This window comes from Rana temporaria, chromosome 6 (assembly GCF_905171775.1).
Source record: "Rana temporaria chromosome 6, aRanTem1.1, whole genome shotgun sequence".
Lineage (NCBI taxonomy): Eukaryota > Metazoa > Chordata > Amphibia > Anura > Ranidae > Rana > Rana temporaria.
The window spans coordinates 85,696,178-85,708,535 of record NC_053494.1 but is presented as its reverse complement, the minus strand read 5'-3'; the positions used below and the strand labels follow the sequence as shown (position 1 = coordinate 85,708,535).

At 44.0% G+C, this 12,358-nt stretch overlaps 1 long non-coding RNA gene across 1 annotated transcript; it reads left to right on the top strand.

Moving 5' to 3' along the window:
• The first annotated feature begins 7,956 nt into the window (after window positions 1–7,956).
• On the top strand, window positions 7,957–8,739 carry LOC120942650. The gene is made up of 3 exons (XR_005750219.1): window positions 7,957–8,177; window positions 8,319–8,497; window positions 8,593–8,739. It is a non-coding gene; the product is annotated as an uncharacterized LOC120942650 (long non-coding RNA).
• Window positions 8,740–12,358: the final 3,619 nt, after the last annotated feature.

The window sequence follows — 12,358 nt, the reverse complement described above, 5'->3', positions numbered from 1 at the left end:
ACCAGTCCAAAGCAACCAGTCCATAGCAACCAGTCCATAGCAACCGTCCATAGCAACCAGTCCATAGCAACCAGTCCATAGAAACCAATCCAGAGCAACCATCCATACCAACCACTCCATAGCAACCAGTCCATAGCAACCAGTCCATAGCAACCAGTCCATAGCAACCAATCCATAGCAACTGTCCATAGCAACCACTCCATAGCAACCAGTCCCTAGCAACTGTCCATAGCAACCATTCCATAGCAACCCTCCATAGCAACCCTCCATAGCAACCACTCCATAGCAACCGTCTATAGCAACCAGTCCAAAGCAACCAGTCCATAGCAACCAGTCCACAGCAACCAGTCCATAGCAACCCGTCCATAGCCATCAGTCCATAGAAATCAGTCCATAGCAACCGTCCATAGCAACCGTCCATAGAAACCAGTCCATAGCAACCCGTCCATAGCAACCAGTCCATAGCAACCAGTCCATAGCAACCGTCCATAGCAACCGTCCATAGCAACCAGTCCATAGCAACCAGTCCATAGCAACCGTCCAAAGCAATCCGTCCATAGCAACCCTCCATAGCAACCACTCCATAGCAACCATCCATAGCAACCATTCCATAGCAACCCTCCATAGCATCCAGTCCAAAGCAACCAGTTCATAGCAACCAGTCCATAGCAACCGTCCATAGCAACCATCCATAGCAACCGTCCATAGCAACCAGTCCATAGCAACCGTTCATAGCAACCCGTCCATAGCAACCAGTCCATAGCCATCAGTCCATAGCAACCCTCCATAGCAACCAGTCCATAGCAACCCTCCATAGCAACCAGTCCATAGCAACCTTCCATAGCAACAAGTCCATAGCACCCAGTCCATAGCAACGGTCCATAGCAACCAGTCCATAGCAACCACTCCATAGCAACCCGTCCATAACAACCAGTCCATAGCAACCCTCTATAGCAACCAGTTTTTGATGGGACAAATAGGATGGTGCAGTTTTGATGGTGCAGTTTTGATGGGGTAGTTTTTGATGGAGCAGTTTTTGATGGGGCAATGGACCGAACTGGATCAACACACTGTTGGATCACATTTACATCTCCAGGCGCACCGTCTCCAGTCAGGAGTATTGGTGGAGGCAAGACCACGCCGCAAAATTTCCCCAGAAATTGTATCTTTTCTAGTTCTTATTATTCTTATAGCCAAATTTACCACCCTAACTCCTCCCACAGTTTTTACACTACATAGACGAGTAATATATCGAAATTAATTGCTATTACTTTGTGGAACGTTTCGCCAAATCGTTCGCGAAATATCGTCATTCTTGCGGCAAAATTTTCCCATAGGAATGAATGGGGAGAGGTAGAGTGTGAAATGTCAAAAACTGAAAAATCAGCACATGATTTGTAAACGGCGACCACTCCCTCATTTTCAAGCCGACCTACACAAATCTTATATCAAAACGTTCAGCTATCCCTGCTGCCACCACACATGTTCACGGCTAAGCGATTGACAAAACCGTTTTCAAATACGACCATTTGTTTGCAACCTACGCCATCCATTATTTCAATGGAAGTCAATGGAGGTCAAAGTTTAGAAAACTAAAATCTGCTAGGGAATTTGTAAACTGCGACTGTGCCTTCAATTTTATTATTTCAGAGACATACTATACATCAAAATGTAGGTCTGGGTCTTGTGATTCGTAAAATATAAAGATATTCGCTGTACAATTTATAGTTTTTAGAATACAACCATTTGAAGGACAAGTATTCAAAAAAAAAAGCAAGACTCTGAGTCTCTGCTTAGAGTGTGTTTGCATATGTTTACATTGGTTTCCTAGGAAAACTCCTCATGCACAGCTGTAAGGGGATTCTATAGCTCCTCCCACACAGTTGTTAGGTAGTTGTGAGGTGTTTTCTGTGAGGTGATTCAGAGTAGGAAGGGGGATAGATGAGGGGCAAAAGAGGAGAGGAGAGATAGAATTGCAGGAAAAAGGAAGGAAAAAAGGAAAAGAATAGATATTAAAGGGAGAAGGGGGGAAGAAAATGAAAAAATTGGAAGGAAACGTAAGGATAGCACTCACATGGGCCACATCTGTAAAGTATTAAAGAGAGGAAACAATATCTAAGGAGTGGACATTGATGGTCAGACTTTAAGGCCGAGGAAGTAGGTTAAAAAAGTTTAATTTGATAGCATATAAATACAAAAACAAATACAGAAATAATACAAAAAATTATTATTATTAGCCACTGTATATTCCTCAGAAGGCGACTTCTGAGGAATATACAGTGGCTAATAATAATAATTTTTTGTATTATTTCTGTATTTGTTTTTGTATTTATATGCTATCAAATTAAACTTTTTTAACCTACTTCCTCGGCCTTAAAGTCTGACCATCAATGTCCACTCCTTAGATATTGTTTGCTCTCTTTAATCGTTTTCTGTGAGGTGTTTTCTGTGAGGTGTTTTCTGTGAGGTAAATACCTTCATTTGAAGGACAAGTATTCAAAAAACATTCCTCAATTTCTGCTGTGTTTACAGAGAGCCTGCAAACCAAACAATTGGTTTCCTAGGAGACGCTGAGGAGTTTAATAACACCTCACAAACAGCTGTGAGGTGAGTTGGCTCCTCCCACACAAGGCTGAGGGAACTTTCCTCTGCACCTTAGAGGCTGCTTGCATATGTTTACATTGGTTTCCTAGGAGACGCTGAGGTAAAAACCTTCATACACACATCTGTGAGGGGTTTCTATAGCTCCTCCCACACACTGTGAGGTGATATGGCTCAGTTTTTTTGGCTCTGCATAACTTCTGCATGCTCTGCATATAGCAACCATACATAGCAACCAGTCCATAGCAACCAGTCCATAACAACCAGTCCATAGCAACCCTCCATAGCAACCAGTCCATAGCAACCAGTCCATAACAACCAGTCCATAGCAACCGTCCATAGCAACCAGTCTCTAGCAACCAGTCCATAGCAACCAGTCCATAGCAACTGTCCATAGCAACCATTCCATAGCAACCCTCCATAGCAACCGTCTATAGCAACCAGTCCAAAGCAACCAGTCCATAGCAACCAGTCCATAGCAACCAGTCCATAGCAACCAATTCAGAGCAACCGTCCATATCAACCAGTCCATAGCAACCAGTCCATAGCAACCAGTCCATAGCAACCGTCCATAGCAACCAGTCCATAGCAACCAATCCAGAGCAACCGTCCATAGCAACCACTCCATAGCAACCACTCCATAGCAACCAGTCCATAGCAACCAGTCCATAGCAACCATTCCCTAGCAACCACTCCATAGCAACACTCCATAGCAACTGTCCATAGCAACCCTCCCTAGCAACCACTCCATAGCAACCGTCTATAGCAACCAGTCCATAGCAACCAGTCCATAGCAACCGTCCATACCAACCACTCCATAGCAACCAGTCCATAACAACCAGTCCATAGCAACCAGTTCATAGCAACCAGTCCATAGCAACCAGTCCATAGCAACTGTCCATAGCAACCATTCCATAGCAACCGTCTATAGCAACCAGTCCATAGCAACCAGTCCATAGCAACCAGTCCATAGCAACCGTCCATAGCAACCCGTCCATAGCCATCAGTCCATAGAAACCAGTCCATAGCAACCAGTCCATAGCAACCAGTCAATAGCAACCGTCCATAGCAACCAGTCCATAGCAACCAATCCAGAGCAACCATCCATAGCAACCAGTCCATAGCAACCAGTCCATAGCAACCAGTCCATAGCAACCGTCCATAGCAACCAGTCCATAGCAACCAGTCCAGAGCAACCCTCCATACCAACCACTCCATAGCAACCAGTCCATAGCAACCAGTCCATAGCAACCAGTCCATAGCAACCGTCCATAGCAACCAATCCAGAGCAACCGTCCATACCAACCACTCCATAGCAACCAGTCCATAGCAACCAGTTCATTGCAACCAGTCCATAGCAACCAGTCCATAGCAACTGTCCATAGCAACCATTCCATAGCAACCCTCCATAGCAACCCTCCATAGCAACCATCTATTGCAACCAGTCCATAGGAACCAGTCCATAGCAACCAGTCCATAGCAACCAGTCCATAGCAACCGTCCATAGCCATCAGTCCATAGAAACCAGTCCATAGAAACCAGTCCATAGAAACCAGTCCATAGCAACCAGTCCATAGCAACCCTCCATAGCAACCAGTCCATAGCAACCACTCCATAGCATATTATCCATAGCAACCCATCCATAGCAACCAGTCCATAGCAACCCATCCATAGCAACCGGTCCATAGCAACCAGTCCATAGCAAACGTCCATAGCAACTGTCCATAGCAACCAGTCCATAGCAACCGTCCATAGCAATACGTCCATAGCAACCCTCCATAGCAACCACTCCATAGCAACCACTCCATAGCAACCGTCCATAGCAACCATTCCATAGCAACCCACCATAGCATCCAGTCCAAAGCAACCAGTCCATAGCAACCAGTACATAGCAACCGTCCATAGCAACCGTCCATAGCAACCGTCCATAGAAACCCGTCCATAGCAACCAGTCCATAGCCATCAGTCCATAGCAACCCTCCATAGCAACCCTCCATAGCAACCAGTCCATAGCAACCCTCCAAAGCAACCAGTCCATAGCACCCAGTCCATAGCAACCTTCCATAGCAACCAGTCCGTAGCAACCACTCCATAGCAACCACTCCATAGCAACCACTCCATAGCAACCCTCCATAGCATCCAGCCCAAAGCAACCAGTCCATAGCAACCAGTCCATAGCAACCGTCCATAGCAACCGTCCATACCAACCGTCCATAGCAACCCGTCCATAGCAACCAGTCCATAGCCATCAGTCCATAGCAACCCTCCATAGCAACCAGTCCATAGCAACCAGTCCATAGCAGCCCTCCATAGCAACCAGTCCATAGCACCCAGTCCATAGCAACCGTCCATAGCAACCAGTCCATAGCAACCACTCCATAGCAACCACTCCATAGCAACCCGTCCATAACAACCAGTCAATAGCAACCAGTCCATAGCAACCCTCCATAGCAACCAGTTTTTGATGGGGCAAATAGGATGGTGCAGTTTTGATGGTGCAGTTTTGATGGGGTAGTTTTTGATGGAGCAGTTTTTGATGGGGCAATGGACCGAACTGGATCGACACACTGTTGGATCACATTTACATCTCCAGGGGCACTGTCTCCAGTCAGGAGTATTGGTGGAGGCAAGACCACGCCGCACAATTTCCCCAGAAATTGTATCTTTTCTAGTTCTTATAGTCAAATTTACCACCCTAACCCCTCCCACAGTTTTTACACTACATAGACGAGTAATATACCGAAACGTGGGTATTGTTCACAATCGCGTTGCTATTACTTTGTGGAACATGTTGCCGAATCGTCCGCGAAATATCGTAATTTTTGCGGCAAGATTTTCCCATAGGAATGAATGGTGAGCAGTGTGGGATGTCAAAAAATGAAAAATCAGGACATGATTTGTAAACTGCGACCACTCCCTCATTTTCAAGCCGACCTACACAAATCTTATATCAAAACGTTCAGCTATCCCTGCTGCCACCACACGTGTTCACGGCTAAGCGATTGATCAAACCACTTTCACAATATGACAATTTGTTTGCAACCTACGCCATGAATTGACCTCCATTGACTTCCATTGAAAATCCAGTCAGGAAACCTAAATTGTTTAGGACAAATATATAAACTGCGACTGTGCCTTCAATTTTTATATTTCAGAAACATACTATACATCAAAATGTAGGCCTGGGTCTTGTGATTCACACAATATAAAGATATTGTACGCTGTATGATTTATAGTTTTTAAAATACAACCATTTGAACAGGACAAGTATTCACAAAAAAGCAAGCAAGTATTCTCTGTGCTTAGAGGGCTTGCATATCAACAAACCTTGGTTTCCTAGGAAACGCTGAGGAGAAAACCTCCTCACAGACAGCTGTAAGGGGATTCTATAGCTCCTCCCACACAGTTGTAAGGTGATTTCTGTGAGTTGGTATCTGTGAGGTGATATCTGTGAGGTGATTTCTGTGAGGTGAGTTCTGGCTTCTACCACACAACTGAGGCAAATTATATCTAGTCTCACACAGCTCTGAGGGAAATTATAGCATTATAGCTCCTTCTTCAGAGCTCTGAAGGGAATTATATTTCCTCCAACAGATAGCATAATGCCATCTAAAGGAAAGAGATCAAAAGCTGCAAAGATACGCTGGACTAAACAGGACCTTTCAGACCCACGCTTTTGGGATCCGGAGCCCCACAGCAGCATAGTGGAAATGGAGGTTAGTGACACTCTAAAAAATAATGTCTTGGCTCAACAAAATAAAACAAAAAAAACAGTTTGCATCAAGGTTTTTAAGTTATGACAATGTCAGGTAAAATTAAGTGGAAGCACTAACCTATATTTTGTTGAGGTAATTAGCTTTTCTGCTAGATGTAAATGCATTTTTATTTACCATTAACTTAATTGTTGGCATTATAAACACATGTTTTTAAGTTGAGTACTCAACAATATTAAGTTGCTCCAATTAGTTTTTCCAGTTTCTATAAGTTTCTTTAAGTCATATGTACTTAATTGCTACAATTATAAGCACATTTTTTTTAAGTTAATAAACAGAGAAAATAACTTTGGACCAACTTGAGTTTAGCTATTAGTGCTTAGCTTTGTTTTTATACTAGCTTTCACAAATGAATTCATTCAACAACACAATTGTTAAACAATTAGACCCCTTTCACACTGGAGTGGTTTGCAGGCGCTATTGCGCTTAAAATAGAGCCTGCAAACCGACCCTAAACTGTGTCTCCACAGCCCTCTGGCTTTCACACTGGAGATACAGCTTTAGGGTCACTGGAGACCCTAAACTGTGTCTCCAGTGACCCTAAAGCTGTATCTCCAGTGTGAAAGCCAGAGGGCTTTCAAACTAGAGCGGTGCGCTAGCAGGACAGGAAAAAGCCCTGCTAGCCGCATCTTTGGAGCGGTGAAGGAGCGGTGTTTATACCGGTCCTCCCCATTGATTTCAATGGGACAGCACGGCTATACCGCTGGAAAAGCGCCTCTGCAGAGGTGCCTTTCAGGGGTTTTTAACCACTTCTCGGCCGCTAGCGGGGTAAAACCGCCCTGCTAGCAGTCATATAGCGTTGCAAAAAACAGCAGCGCTTTACCGCTGACGCACCCACTGCCCCAGTGTGAAAGGAGCCTTAACTTTATTACACAAAACAGTTGAGTTTTTTAACATACATATTGAAAGTTAACAAAAATAGAAACATAAAGTAATAGTTTCAAACATAAAGATTTGTACCATGTATAATATATCCTAATATATCTAAAACCACAGTGCCAAATATGTTTCTATACCAATGTTTAGCCCCATTGCTATTAGATCCCTTCCCTACCTTTGAATATATCCCTATATTATTAATCCCTATTGCTACCAGACCAATTCCCAACCTTTGTTTATTGCTCCTATACCAGTGTTTAGCAACACTGTTATTAGATCACTTTTTTATTTTTGAACAAATCCCTGCATTTACTATTTTCCCATGTATTATTTTTGGTCTACTACTGATAATAGACTAATTTCCTCATTTTTGTTTACTGCCCCTTTATCAGTGTTCAGTAACACTGTTATTAAACCCCCTCCTTTTTTCAATAAACCCTTTAGCTACTACTTTTCCATGTGTTATATTTGACCCATTATTGCTACCAGACCAATTCCCAACTCCTTGTCTGGTGTGGTCTGGGTTTTTTGGGGGGGCCTGGGTGGTTTTTCTGGCTCCGGGGTTGCGATGCGTGGTGGGGGTTGGGGGTCGGCCTCCTGCGCATCGGCATCATGCTCTGATGCTGTATTAACAGCGTCACTGACATCACTTTGATGTTTAATTCCATCTTTGACCATACTAGCTGGGCGGGGAACCCACTGCTGATGGCTCACCATACGCAGCTGGGATTTCCCTCCCCGCCTTCCTTGTGCTAAATGGTCAATTAGGCATGATGTTGATGGGGGCCCCACCTGGGAATGGAGGTATATAGTAGCCTTGGAGTGGCTGGTGGTTCATTTGCTTGACTCAACCACTAGGAACAACACATCTGATCCTGCACACAGGTCACCCTCCCTTGTTGGGAGCCTAGTCACCATTTTATGGTATGTTTTTTCTTCCCCTGTCTGGCTCTCCTCTTTGCACACTTTCCCATGCATCCCCTTATGGGAACACATTGTTATTTCCTTACCCCTTCTTTACAATTATTTTTTATTTACTTATTTATTTTTGATACATTGTTTTAGGTACACTATGCACTTTACGTGCACACATAACATTTTGGATCAGGCTGTGACCACCGTGTCTTACTCCGGGCACTGTTCCTCGTTCTCATGGGTTCCCCATCTCAACCCCGGGGGAGACATCCTGCCCGGACCCCCCTTCTTTCCTTGGCAGATACCGGACCGGGTCTTGTGGTGGCATAGTAAGTTTCCCAACTATTTCCATTCTGTTGGACAGTCCCTGTACTTCCCCATTTTTCATGCATCATCAATTATTTCTGTTTATTCTCATTTCCAGTATACTGTCCTAAAAACACTCCTGATGATTGGCTGAAATGCCAGGAAACGCGTAGAGTGCCCCCAGATGCCAACAATCACCTGTTCATATTCCACATACTTACCGATTTTATTACATCTATCTGCCATGTCTATGATTTTATTTCTGTATTGCATGCTATGTAGCAGCATATCTAGAGTAAGCCTTGTGACTACCTATTTATTTGACATGTATATAAGATTGTAAAAATAAATCATGTACTGTAATTTACTTTTTATGGTATTTCTTTTTACATGGCGCTCCCTCATTTAAAGTCCCACAAACTCCTCTCTTCTATAAACCTAGGATCGTCTCACACTGGAAATTGCACAGTAATGCGCTGTATGTTCACATGCGATTCACATGCAGTTCTGTGTGGTGCAATTTCAGGCCATTCATTTTGGATGGGCTGAATTTGCACTGCACTAAAAGTAGTGTATCTACAATTGGAAACTCATTGCAACCGGATCACATGGTACTTCTGTACCATGTGATCCAGTGTAAGCAAACACACTGCGTTTGTTATCTGCATTTGGGGTGTCATTAACTTAATATTGACACCGACTGCAGAACACAGCTGCAGTGCATTTTAAATATGGTGTGGGAAATGCTCATGGATACACCGCTCCTACAGCGCCCCTGCCCATTGAAATTATTGGGCAGCACCACCGGCAGCGGTGCTTTGCCGGCGGTTTTAACCCTTTTCGCCCGCTAGTGGTTGTTAAAAGCACCCCGCTAGCGGCCGAATGGCACCGCCAAACTGACAGTAAAGCGCCGCTAAAAATAGCAGCGCTTTACTGCTTATGCCGCCTCAGTGTGAAAGCAGCCTTAGGGCAAGTAGGAAGAGGGAGCAAATAAGGGGGAAGAGCATCAACCAAAAAAAAAACAGACAAATAGGAATCCCACAATACTGGCCATAGGTTGGAGGGGAGAGAGGAAAACAGCCCCTCCAACTCCAAGGAAAGAAGACAACAATCAGACTATTGGGGTTTATTTACTAAAGGCAAATCCACTTTGCACTTCAAGTGCATTTGCTGTAGAACTGAGGGAAAAATCTGAAATGAGAGGAAGCTCTGCTGATTTTATCATCCAATGATGTGCAAGCGAAAATGCAGTTTTTATTTTCCTTGCATGTCCCCCTCAGATCTACAGCGACTGCACTTCCAAGTGCACCTTCAATGCAAAGTGGATTTGCCTTTAGTAAATATTTTAAACAAACCATGAAGTCTTGAATGTAGTTTGCCATTGAAGCTAAAATTTATAATACACTGACTCCCCTGGCACAAAAAAAAATGTTTTCAAGCTTAGCAGATTTCACAAATGGCACACTATCAATCCTGTATGAAGCGGAAAGAGAGATAATTGGCACTGTCTGTAATAGGTAAGTGGGGGCAAAGTGGAATGTGAGTGTGGTCCTAGAACCAAGGTAAATTTGTCGGGTATCCTGTGGGGTATGGACTCCCTGTAATATTACCAACAACAATTATTATTCCCCAAATTGAGGATGACCCTTTATAATGTTGAAAAATAGAGAAATAGTATGAAAAAATAATAAAAAGAACACCTATATCATGGTCAATAGCCTAGGTGAGGTATAAATGGAGGTACCCAGTAGCACATTTAGTGACGACTGATGACGTGTGTTAATAGTGCAAAAATAGCAAAAAAGACAGGATACTGTGCAGGTTCACAGGGTAAAAATACCAGTATGCTATACTAATTGTGAAACAACCTCCTAAAGTGCTCTAATACATGTGGTGTATCCTGCAAAGTGGGTGATTATATTAAAGATGAAAGTAACCTGTGGTTAATAAAAATAAAATGGAAAATAAACAATAATGATTCCAAAGATAGATATCAGTGTAAGAAACCACTAATCGCAGCTAGATCTGTTGCGTAAAAGTGATTCAGATATAAATATGAACATCCGTAAATCCTGTATGAGCATATATGGGAGATAGATGAAAATAAATCCCAATACACATCAATGCTCTAAGGAGTCTATGCAGGCACTAGTCCTCAGCAAACAGGATCTGATGATCAATACGTGCAACAATTACCAGATCAGCTGGTATAAGTCCAAAAACCATTGAAATAAAAACAAAATTAAAGTGATAAAGTGATTCAGTGCCGCTCATCAATTCCAGTGAAGTAGTGACTCTTGTGCTCCCCCCATGGGTCCCCACTCACCAGACGTAACTACCCCTCAGGGGTGAAGAGCAGTTGGTGATGGGGTGATGGAACCGTCTTCTCACTTGATCGAATTTCGGCTTATGGCAATCCTCCGTGCGGTTACTGAGGGATGGATTTCCCTCCCAGGATGAGTTGCCGTGTGATCAGAGAAAAGGAAATCCACACAGGGGTATTTTATTAAAAATGTGGGGAATAATAATTGTTGTTGGTAATATTACAGGGAGTCCATATCCCATTGGAACTCACCCTACCACAGGATACCCGACAAATTTAACTTGGTTCTAGGACCACACTCACATTCCACTTTGCCCCCACTTACCTATTACAGACAGCGCCAATTATCTCTCTTCCCACTACATACATTAATTAGGCCCCTTTATTGGGTTATCACAGAGAGGCAGCAGTCCTTATCCTTTACCTCAGTGCGGATTCTTTCCATCACGCACTATCAATCCTATCATGAGGCAATGATGTCCACAAGGCTAAAAACAACCAGCACTATATTTGGACAAAGTTTGTTAGTTGGTGTTGTCTTTTAACCCCAAGTTCTCGAGCTACAGGCTATAAGGGATTATAAATAGTAATAGTTCCAAATTTCCTTGTAAAGCAAATTATTCTCACCTTCATATCTCTGTGCAGCAGCAGGTCTTCCTTCCAACATGTCTCAACTTTCTCTGTGATAAGTTGGTGGGGGAGGAGACTTGCAATAACTCAAGATAGAACAAAATTTAGGCCCGGATTCAGAAAGCACTTACGCCGACGTATCTCGATATGCGCCACGTAAGTGTAAATTAGTGCCGCCGTATCTGTGCGCCGTACCCAGAACACAAGATACACCTGAAAACAGGCTTCTTCCGACCAACGTAAATTTCCTACGCCGGCGTATCGTAGGCGCATATTTACGCTGGACGCATCTGGCGCTCCCATTGATTTCCTATTCAAATATGCAAATGAGTGAGATACGGCGATTCAGAAACGTACGTTTGACCAGCGCAGGCTACGCGCGGTGCGCGTAAGTGCAGCGTCCGGCGTAAAGTTACCCCTCATAAAGCAGGGGTAACTTTGCACCAGAGTTGCACAGGTCAGCTAGAGAGCACCGTTACGGACGAGCTGAGCAACCACACTTGCAGGACAACACATCTGTATGCCAACATGCCAGGGGCAGCCGTGGTCATAGCACGGGAGAGGATATACCGCACGCGCATAGACGTCTTTGGCATGGGTGATTCGGAGGTGTATCGCATCTTCAGATTCAGCCCTGATGTCATCCTGGAAATAGCCACAACCCTGAATGATGACATCACCAGCAAGACACACCGCGTACATGCAGGGCAGCCACTGGTCAAGGTACTGGCAACACTCCATTTCCTTGCAAGTGGATCTTTTCAGCGTACAAGTGGAGTAGAGGCTGGGATGTCACAATCCACCATGAGCCGATGCGTGCACCAGGATGTCCCCGCAATCCTCAGACGCATGTCCCACCACTTCATCAAACCCACCAATGTGCATCTGCGGCAGAAGGCAATGGCGGATTTCTTCAGAATTGCAGGATTCC